Below are 11363 nucleotides of genomic sequence, written 5' to 3'. Positions count from 1 at the left end.
GGCAAGTTAAGCAAGAAGAGAAAAATAGAAGGATCACCAGCTTTTACACTGTGCCTTTTTGAAATAATCTGACAACTCCTGTATTTCTCACTCACCTGCAGTTAAGAACATAAGCAGCACAGACTGGGATGGACGCAAGCCATTATCAAAAGTGTATTAAGTTCCTCCTACAACAACTGCTTTGGATCTCAGTGACCTTGCCCTGAAAATCAGGGCAAACACTCATAATGCCAACACCTTATGATGGGATTTTCCCCAATTATATGACTTTCAGCAGAAATAAGATCCCATCAACACACATTTCCCAAGATTTATACTGTTTCAGAAAAATTTAACTGATGTTTCTGAACAGCAAGAACAGAGGACTACTCCTAAAATAAGTTAAAAAAAATCATAATTAATTGCTAGTTCTCTCTGACTGAATCCATTTAGAAGAGGCTGAGTTCATGCAAATCCACCCAGAAGACGCAGTAAAGCCACATCAAAATCCTGCACCTGAGTCCACCCTGACAAAGCGTTCCTTCACAAATTCCTTTGTCCTTACAGCGGGACACAATTGGGCTCACATCTTGCAAAGTGTTCTGCTTCACACTGAGAGCGTTTATAGTGCAGAAAAACGTGTGTACTGGATTGCAGGTTCTGTCATTTAAAAAGCAGTTATCCCATGGTTGCTCAGGGTTTGATGTCCCTACACACGATGCCCTTGTACTCCTTCTGAAGGCCTTTCCTTTAGAACCTCCATCACCAAGTCCCCTGACAGATGACCAGTGCCTGGGAAAAAAATTATTTATTGAAAGCAATTGATCTGACAAATATTGACATTAGCTTCAAATTCCTTTCGGCTGTTCATTATTTGACCAGCTCCACACACTGCCCAAATTCAGCAAATAACTCTTTCAACATTTTTTTTCCACAGCTCCTGAACTCCTATTTAGGAAAAATTACTGTTATTACTTGACCAGTACACCTGCCAAGCCAGTATTTTGTCCTCACCTTCACTGCAGTAGTACCACAAAAGCAGGGGAAAGGGACACGTGATGGAATTGCTGCAGGAGACCCAGGAAGGGCTTTAAACACCAGCCCTACTGATGCAGGAGGGTTCTAGTTAAGAGGAAGACCAGAGGGTAAGTTGGATTACCCAAAAGCACTCCCACAGAACAAAGGAAAAGGGTCACTTTTCTGCACTCAAACTCAATGTGCCCACGTTGCAAACAGGGCAGCTTTTTAAAACAGTTTTACAAGATCCAGCAGGTAAGTGAAGCATTTGCACCACTGCTTTTAACGGTGAGTTTCTCCTGATGTCACGAGGAAACACTGTCAGGGTAAACAATAATAAACTACAGATAGCCAAGGTCAACTATTGTATACTGTAGAGGAAAAAAAAAATTAAAATCTAAATATAAAAACTGAAAGCCAACTTAGTGGTTTGTATTGCTCTGTTCCTTCCCCCCTCCACTACAACCACTCTAATGCAAAGAAGAACTGGAAAAGCACATTTTTCTGGGTGGTTACTCCCTCCAGCCCCCCTTGCCACGAGTCAGCCAAACAAACTGCTGTTCCAGGTACCAGCTAACCCTCTCCTTCCTCGTGCTCTCCAGCTCAGCAGCCCCTTCTTGCCCGAGGAATTCTCTTGGCTCGGAGATTTGATGTCAGCCCTTGATTGTGTTTTGATGTTTCTGCGGGTCCACGATCGAGTTCAATTCTCGGCAGCCCCAACAGACATTTGTCACGCTGCGTGCACCAGACTGCCCTGGCACCCTGCCCGCTCCATCCTGCAGGCCAGAGGGGCTCTGACAGGGTGTGTGGACTCACATGCAATCACCACTGCTCAGAGGGGTCACTGCTACACGGCGTCAGGGTAAATGTTGGCACGCAACGAGGAGCTGGGAGAGGGTTCTGCCTCCAGCCACAGCCCCCAGGCATGAAATATTCAGCACCTTAAATGCCTCCACCGACGCAGAGCGGAGGGTTTTCGCTCTGATTTGGTTAGCAGTGATGATTCTTTCATGAGGTGTGACTGTCCTTCCGGATTAGCGTCAGCCCAGACCCCGTGCAGCAGTCACGGAAAAAAAAAGGAGACGGGAAAAGGGGAGTCTGCCACGTTCCAAGGGTTCCTGGGCAGGGTCTCTGCCACTTCTGAGATTTCTTGCTTAGAAGAAAATGCTGGAGCCTGAAATCTCATTTCATAAAAAGCATTACTACTCTCTACAGATCTCTACATTTGAACACAAAGGCAAAACTCAAATGTCAAACTAGCAAAATTTACCTCGGAAGAAACCTAAAACAAATCAGGTTTAACTGAAGGAACGTCTTAACGTGCCACAAATGAGACATCAGCTCTTTATCCCTAAAAAGCATTTCACAGGAAGATGTGCTTCCACGTTAACCCTAATGATCATCTCCTAATGAGCACTGCAGAACTTATTACTTATACTGAATCCACATTTAGTTGCATTGCTTTTACAAATTTTTCACCTAAACCCATCTCATCACCACGCAAGCAATCAGCAGTTTTCAGTAATGATAATGTGACACTGGTGGCATATTTTTAATATCAGTAATTTCAACTATTCCCTTACAGTAACATTCCCATCTTATTTCCATCCTGTAGCAGTGAATTTAATGGAAGCAAGCACATTCTGTGGGAACAGGCAGCTCAGCAGACCAAGTAAAGTAGCTGGAACAGACCAAAAAGGGGCTGTTCCTCACAAAAGCTATTTTTATTTGCCAATCTGATCAGTTCCCTTTACCAGCCCTGGTTTAGAGGCAGCTCTGGCTCAGAAAAATCGGATTTTGCAAAGATTTGAAACTCTGCATCAAAGATTCTGCCTTCATAGGAAAGGCTGAACACACACCCAGTTCAAAAGCAAGGCACTACCCTCCCAGGTTAACTCTGGGGTGTGTGGTAATACTGACTGCACTGGACACAAGAGTAAAGTCTGCACAAACTCACGGCAAAAGACACATTCTGAGGGCCATCAGACACAGAGTTTTCTCAGGACAGCAGCAGCTACTTACCAGAAGAGGTTCCTCTGATTGTCACTGAGTGGGAGACCTCGCAGTATTCAACAGCTTCGGTTCTCTGGTTCCTCTGGGGGCGCTTGCTTAAAAAAGAATAATAATAATAATAATAAAAACACCAATCTACTACAAACCACTAAAGAAAAGCTTTTAAACATTTCCAAGCTGGTTTTGAATTTGGAAGACTTACCTTTCCACGGACAAGCTCATTAACACGATGTTGTAAAAGGAGCAACGAGTGGACCCTACCTGCGACCAGGGGAGCTCCTTCTCACAGCACCACAGTCCATCCAAAGGGTCCCAGCTTTCCCTGCAGCTCCTATTTAACCCTGGGTGATGGGATGATGGGAAACACCTCTGAGAGCTCCTGCAGATGATTTCCATTTTCCTAATTAGACCAGCAATAGCAATGGGCAAAACTGGAGTACACAGGGGCTAAATTAAGAAAATAATGACAGCAGCCATCTAGTGCTCTGCTTAAAAGCACTTTAAAACACTATTATTGCCACTAGTGCTGATTGCTGTGCAGTAAAGTCCAAGAAAGAGGAACTGTGGTATTTCCTGTAGTTCCCTAAGTTCCAGTGTTAGGGTTCATACTCACTGCTGTGCATTCAGTAAGGCAGAATCTTGACCCTTAATCACTGTAATCAAGGTTTACTGTAGTAAATTTTTATTCTGTTCATTTAGGTAAGGAGCGTTAAAACTTTAAATCAAACGTTTCTGCCAAGATGAAACCTATGTGTGTAAATCCACTTTTCTCTACAGTAGCACCTGTAATCTCTGTTGGTCTGCAGAGCAAGTAAACTGAGTGAATCTCCCAGGAAAAATTCCCAAAGGTTTCATGGACTGAAACACACTCGAAATGACTGTGTGAACATTACTGACTTTTTGATAAAAATCGTACCAATATTTACAGGATTTTTGTAAACGATTTCTACCAAACTTGTACACTTTTTTAGCTTGTTCAGGAAACACAAAGCAGCAGAGCACGTGAACTCAGCAGCATTAAAAGCCACACCAGAGATAAACAGCATTTCCTGGAAAGCAGCATCCAAATGCTGCAGTGCTCAGGAAAAACAACAAAACACCAAAATAAACCACAGCTGGAAAAGTCCAAATGCTGTGCTGATTTCAACCAAGTTGCTTGGTCAAAAATAGTTGTTACTATTTTACCTCAAGTCAAAAATCCAGACCAAATCAAGCAAACAGGTTTAATAATCAAATTCACTGGCACACTTGTCCCTGAAGTGCAAGGCAAGCTCCATATAATCCCCCTCTGCCATAAAATGTTCTTGCATTTAAAAATAAATAAAAAAAACCCCACACCAAACCACACACATCAAACAAATAACCTCAGTGTAAACAATCCTAATGCTGTGATAAAATCGGATTTTCAGACTTGGTGTTTCAAACAACCAAGACAAACAAGCTCATCTCTGCTCTCAGCCTCTCTGCTGAGTACAAAAACCTGACAATTTCTTTTGTCTCTGTAAAATTTCTAATGTAAAATGTTGGTATCACATTAAAAATGACTTAAAAAAAACCCTTTAAAACATTTGAAATTAAGTCTTTTAAAACACCATCACTGTTTATATAATACATATAATACAAATATATAACCAAGTGTTTCCAGTGGCATGAGTCCAAGCTCAAAGATCCTTCATCACCCTTCTCCAGTAAAATTATTCTGCAGATTATGCAGACCATAAAATAACCCCTAGAAAAAAACCCTGTGCATACCCTTTAGCAAATGAGTGTTTAGTAAGAGAACAGTAAATGAATTATTAAAAATTAGAAGTGGAAAATACAACCATGCTGATCATACTGGCATGCAGGAGCTTCCCTAAGATGCTGTCTGTGTATTACCCAAACAGGATCTTAACTCAGTTACAAACCTGTACATCAAATTATTTTCACTTCTTATGCTGAAATACCCCAATCATTGTAAATCTGTTTTAATTGAAAAAAAACCTAAAAAGCACAAAAAAACCAAAAAAGGTGAAGGTGAAGAAGCTGAGTAGAAATTCCAGCAGGAGGGATGAAAGAGCTGAAAGTCAAAAAAATATGACTAAAAGCGGAGAGGAACAAAATAAAATAATAAAAATAAAAAAATTAAACAAACAAACAAACTCCAAGGTGATCAACACAAACTGTGTTATTACTACACCTCAGGAAGCTCTCTGTTGGACCAGCCTAACTCCTGAAGTTTTCTAAACCTTCACAATGAACACAGCCCTGAGAGAGAATCTGGCTGTATTTTGCACTGAGCCTTCTCTGGGACTCTCAGCAAAAGGAGAAGTATGAAAGAAAGCAGTTAAAAGAAAGCATTTCAGTTTAAACCACGTGAAAAAAACGATGGTTGAAAACTCAGATAATTCTTGGAACCCTCTGAACACGAGAGGTTTGATGTTTGCAGGATACCAGACAAACGTAACCCACTTCTGAGAACAGGCGTGCACAAGCATTTAAAAATTGATTTCCATGGGTAACTGGCTAGGTGACACGTTCAGGGAGGGGAAAAACAAGATATGGTAAATATAAGCAGATTTCACACCAAGAGTTAAAAGTTTACTATGCAAATTTAATTACACCAAGGGCAAGACACATCACTAGATGCTGAAGGCATGTCTTCCTAGGAAAATTCACATTTCCTGGCTGTCCACGATATGCAAAAATTAATAAAAGTCGAAGCAATTAAATTGAAATATTTGAGTTAACAGTTAGGGCTGCTTACACGCTGCTTACACTCATTTCATTGCACAACTCTGATCCGGATCCCACTTGCATTCCTGAGAACAGGTACCAAATTGTGTTATCTTCCTTGGCTCATATCAGTCTCCTGCATTTCTCCTGCCTTCCGACTGGGGAGGATATGATAAAGTTACACAGGCAAAGGCAGATTTTATCCACTCTTTTGTGATCTCAAAAAACAAGCTCTGCTGGCAAAATCAGGTCATTTTTAGTGTTGAACATTCTCTTTCCTAGGGCACCGAGATCATCTATTATTTGACACGTTAAACCTGGTAAAAAAAAAGGGGCCATATGAGGAACAGGCTTTTCTGCAAGCACAGTTTCACCTGCTAGGTCACTCCTCTGGTTTGCTAAATTATTGAGTCCACAGGGCTGGCAGAGCTGCAGCTTTGGGTGCTGCAGTCACACCTCTGCACGCTCAGTAGCAGGAGTTTTCTGTTTGTCTGTGCACAGGCACTCATCCAGACATCGATTCTTTATAAAGCTGATATTTTGCAACAATGTGACATATGTTTTAAATATTATCTGCTCCTTTCCCCTGGCTGTGTGTGGAATGCAGTGACAAAGTGACCACGCTGTTTATGTTTGGTGCTTGCGTTTGCTTCCCTTCAACGTCTGGTACAGATCTCTATTTTCTGTCTCAAGGATCTAATGGTACCCAGCTTTACCTTATGTTGAGATATGGCAAGGTAAAAAAAAAAATATGAAAAAATTAAGGCTGTATCACTTCAGACTGCAAGTTATGACAGCAAGTTCAAAATCCATCAAAAGCACCACCAAGCTTGTTCTTCTTTTCCACCTTTAAAAGCAATAAAAACAAAACAGAAGTAATCCATGCGATAGAAACTATTCAGTTCTTTTCACATTAAAAAGACCATAAGGATTTGTCATCTTCTTCAAACATCAAGTGGAAAGAGTGGCCTAAGCCTCTCCCTGAGATACAAGAGCAGGAATTTTGGCTCCTGAGATGCAAACAAAAACTGAGTAATAACTATTCAGTGCAAAAATTACTCATTTGCTTTGCCATCCCTCAGTCAAGACCAGGTTCCATCACCACGTGCACAATCAGCTCCTCGCAGCTGGGATCGATACTTCCTTCCAGGTTTTCCTTGCTGCACTGGAATCGTGAAGGAAAGAAAGATAACTGATATTCCCAGCTGAATATCAAGACAGTGGAACTGCATAATGCACCCTAAAGCTGGGGAGGATGGCACTGCAGCAGCCAGCTGGGGAACAGAAATTGTGCATGGAATTGCAAGTGGTTTCTGCTCCTTCAGTAAGAGAATTGCCTCTAGAAGGGAACATTTGGGACTTGTGACTTGCCTGCAGTATATGAACCGATTCATTTATGGTCTTTTGGACAGTTTTGAGGGTTTTATCTGGCACTCAGGGACCTGTGCACTTCAGACTTCCCTACTCACACAGATCACTTGGAAGAGAACAGATTTTTTAGCCCACAAATCTCTCTTTTGATGACTGAGACTTTGTTCCAGTTTTCCAGGTGACACACTGAGACAGCTTCTTTCCTTTGACCTCAGCAGCCTTCAGAAGAACCGCACATAGAAAGGTATTGTCCATCCACAGGGATGTGGGTGTAGGTGTGAGTTTCCTCAAATGACGAGCTGTCTCTTTGAGGGAGGGAGTGGTGATGATACTGAAGATGTCTAGAGCTCATAAAAATGACCCACACCACCTGAATAAATGATTAGCCTCTAGACAGTTTCTGTGGCCATACCTTCTGGCATGCTGGAAATGCTTTACTGAGAGGGATCAAACACCTGTCTGAATTCACCAAGCAGTTAATTCTAGACTAAGAAATAAAATCTGACCATAGAAATTGGAAGAGTACTGAACAAATAATTCTTTCATAAATGTAGGGATAAATTTACATAACTATTTATCTCATGGAGATGTTTACAGGAAATCTATTTCAATTACAGCTGGTTTTGTTCTGTGCACAAAACCATGGCACGGAGCAGTGAGGAAGAGCTGAAGTTTGTTATTCTGACCAGACCAATCTTTTCTGGAAAAAACATCAACCTGGCTGTGTGCATATGGTCAAAAGCAGACAGGATGGGCTATTGGTGCCTTCCACAGGATATTTAGCCTCAGGATCTCACAGTGCTTTGCAATCTTTAATTAATTCTTGCGTTATTTCGGCGAGATAGAAAATAAAATGTTACCTCCAGATTGCCACCTCGTCTGTAATTGCAGGCTCTTATCCAAGGCCACTTTAAAACTGTTCCCAAGGGAGGAGTTGAACTCAGGCTTTCTGAGAGTTCCTTCTCCACCAGCTGGCTGAGCCCTCCCAGCGGCAGCAAAGCGAAGTTAAAAGTCCTGCAGGAGCACAGAACCTACAAAAAACGGCACATGAATAAACTGCTGCCAGGGCCACTGGCTTCTGCATCTGTAAATTCTACCCCAGACTCCCTGTACCTACCATTGTAAAGTGATTTAAACCTCTCAGCTTTGGGTTGGAATTCCTCTGTCCAACACATAAACGTATCTGTTTTGGGGGAGGGTGATAAAGAGGATTGCACTGCTTTCACTGTCAGCTGCCACAAGCTTTCTTAGCTGGGAGATCAGGCTAAAGTTGTGGTTGTTATTTTTGATAAATGCTTTGAAGAGCTCAAATGAGAAAGAACAAACCCCTGTTAGTACAACAGTGATTGTTTCTGTTTCTTCCACCCACTGCTCCCTTTTAAATCACCGTGGGCTCAGGCTCGAGAGAGGGTTTTCCTTTGAGATTTACTTTTCTGATTAGCATTGACATGATATCCATTCTGTTTTGAGGCTGAGCTCTGACAGTAGGTGGCCTTAACTAAAATGATGAGCTTTGTTCTGATGAAGCATTGACTCCAGCCACCATGCGTGTGAAATACTCCCAGTCCCTCGCTCAGCTCATCACGAGATGCTTTGACAGAGCTGTGTATAAAGGGATATAAAATACATCCCAATGTATAAAGCAATGAAACTGGCAATCTGGCATTTTTAGTACAGTATGCAGGACTTTATAATTTTTCCTTTCCCTTATTTACAGTAAAGTTCTTTTAATGGATATTATTTTGCACAATTTTTGTTCCCCTTAATCACTTATTGACACAACAGCATAAAATCTGTTTTAAGTACTTGTGAGCTTGATCCAGATCTGGTGGAACCTCACAAGAAGCACTGGAATGCAGGACTTTTCTGGGTGATGACTAGCAACATTTTACCACATAAATCTCAGTCAAATTAACTCTTTTTGGCCTGTGGAACTTTTCCCAGAAGCTTCCATCATGCCATCTGATCTGGCTCCAGGATCATATACTGGTTCAGAATGAAGACGCTGACCTGCTGTGTTTGCTGCCGCCCTGTGTGCCAAAAGTGTACATTTGTCTGGAACTCCGCTGTCCTGCCCCACTTCCTGCCCTGCAAGCTCATTTTCTAGAATAACGCTGTCCTGCTTTAGCTAACTCTTGTAGGCCAGGCAAAGAATTTTGGGGAGGAGCTACAGTGTGGCTGGAAGCAGGTGGGAGGGGCGGCTGGGTGAGCCCTGCCAAGAGAGAGAAAGAGAAAGGACTGGGCAGAGCAGGTTTTTTTCGACCAGCCAGAGTAAATGAAATTGTCTGACCCCTTCTCCCCTCTGCCTCTGCCCTTTCCCGGTGCGTGGGAAGGTAAAGAAGGCTCCTTTTTGGGTTTTTTTGGTTGGACAGTACAAGTTCTGCCTCTGCGGTGATCCCACAGCACCACCTCGTGGCTGCCACGGGACATTACAAGCTCTGCCTCCCCAGTGGCGCCGTCTGCTGGCTGTGGTCGGAATTGCACCAAAGGGCACCGAATTGAGCTGGTTATTTTTATTTCCCTTTGCCTGTTTATTGGTTTGGTTTTGAAGGGGGTTATTTGTGGCTATAGGAGTGTTGCTCGGTTGTTTTACTTGGGTTTTTTTTTTGTGTTTCTGTTAATACACACATACTTTTAATAAAGGACTGTGCAAAGGAGTGAGGGGACCCAGTGTCCCTGTGCTGCTCTACAAGAGCTGCTGCACTTCCACGAGGACAACACCAAGCTGAGGACCAAAGCAGGTCCTTTCCTAGGAAGGTGGTAGTGCCAGAGTACAGGTGCTGACAGTCTGCAGTTAAATCCATGCCTTTTTGCAAAAGGTTTGGGTTTAAACGTGAAAGTCTGTGGAATTCAGCCCTCTGTGAATGGCCAGGTAAGGGAACCTGGCAGCAGCTTCTCTTCTGCATGTCCCACATCTGCTTTCTCCTCAGGCTGACACAGCTTGCACAGGTTTTGGCAAATATTTAGAATGTTGTTGCCATGTGCAGGCAAATGATTTCGATTGCATATACAAAACGCACCAAGCAGAGAATTAAACTTCTAAATATTTGCATGACTTCTGCTTTGTCCTCTGTTTGAAACCATGAATTCACTCAGGGAAGTTGTTGCAATTTTCCTGATCCTGGCAGACACCCATGATGTACCTGAGACATTCTGCCTTTATCTTGTCAGTGCTTGATTATTAAATTATTGATTCCAAAGTGGATTATGCTGTCTATGAAAATATCTCTCCATCCTGCCTTTCCAGAATAAAAATATCTGGAAAGTAAAGCTGCTGCAGAGTATTCCTGTTATTCCAAATGCAACCAGCTTCAGCTTGTTCTAAACCCTAATTTCCATTCACTTTCAAGTACCATATGGACACTTTTTTTCCTTCCAAGGAAAAGTGAGCTGAAATATTAAGTGCCTTAGTGGTTGTCTTTCTTCTTGGAGGTCAGAAACTACGGAAAACTGCAGTTATTCAAGCCAGCTAAACTGTTTAAGCCACGGGCAAATCTAAAGTGGATCCAAACCAGTGAAAATAGGATTAATGCTCCCTGTTTTTCCAGCCACTAGAGGGCAAGGTTTTCCATGTCTTTCCATGGGAGAAGAGTGTTGGGCTCCAAACACAGAGCTGGGCTTTCCTTTTCAGTACAGATGGCCTTGAACGTGCCCTTCTGCGAGGTGTGTCTGAACTTGAAGCCTTTCGCTGCTGTTGGACAGCATTACAGAAACAAAGCCTTGAGACTGCAGTGTTTTTATCATTGTATTATGATCCCACATAACAGGAGCAGATTGGGTTGCATTGCAGAAAAGGCTCTGTCTGTGAGGACTGGGAGATGAAGCCCCCAAGAATGGCTTAGTTTCCAGACACTGTCTTTTTATCTAAATAGATTATCTTTTTGGACAGATCTTCTTTAACACCTGCTGAGTTAAATCTTAATGCTCTATGTAAAAACATGAACAATGGGGACCACATTACAGGACAGGTCTGTAGTTCTCTTCATTTGTGTCCCACTCCAACATTAGGAGCTGTACAGAGATTTGGCAGAGAAATAGCAAACTCTGCATTGAATGCATTGCTAATGCCAGTCTAAGAATGGAGCATTCTGTAACACTTGATACAGTACAATATAATAGAAATAGAAATAATATAAACTACCAATAGAAAACAAACATTAGGTTTGATTGCTACTGGGTTGAAAGAACAAGGGAGCAAGGTGAATGCATTTGTTCACCTCTAATCACCTCCTGAAATTTAAGTCATATTTAGGAAATCTCAGTAGAAG

The sequence above is a fragment of the Myiozetetes cayanensis genome, unplaced genomic scaffold (assembly GCF_022539395.1).
Source record: "Myiozetetes cayanensis isolate MyiCay16 unplaced genomic scaffold, myiCay2020 scf5-8, whole genome shotgun sequence".
NCBI classification, from domain to species: Eukaryota; Metazoa; Chordata; class Aves; order Passeriformes; family Tyrannidae; genus Myiozetetes; species Myiozetetes cayanensis.
The sequence above is the reverse complement of the archived record's forward strand: the minus strand, read 5'-3'. Positions refer to the sequence as shown.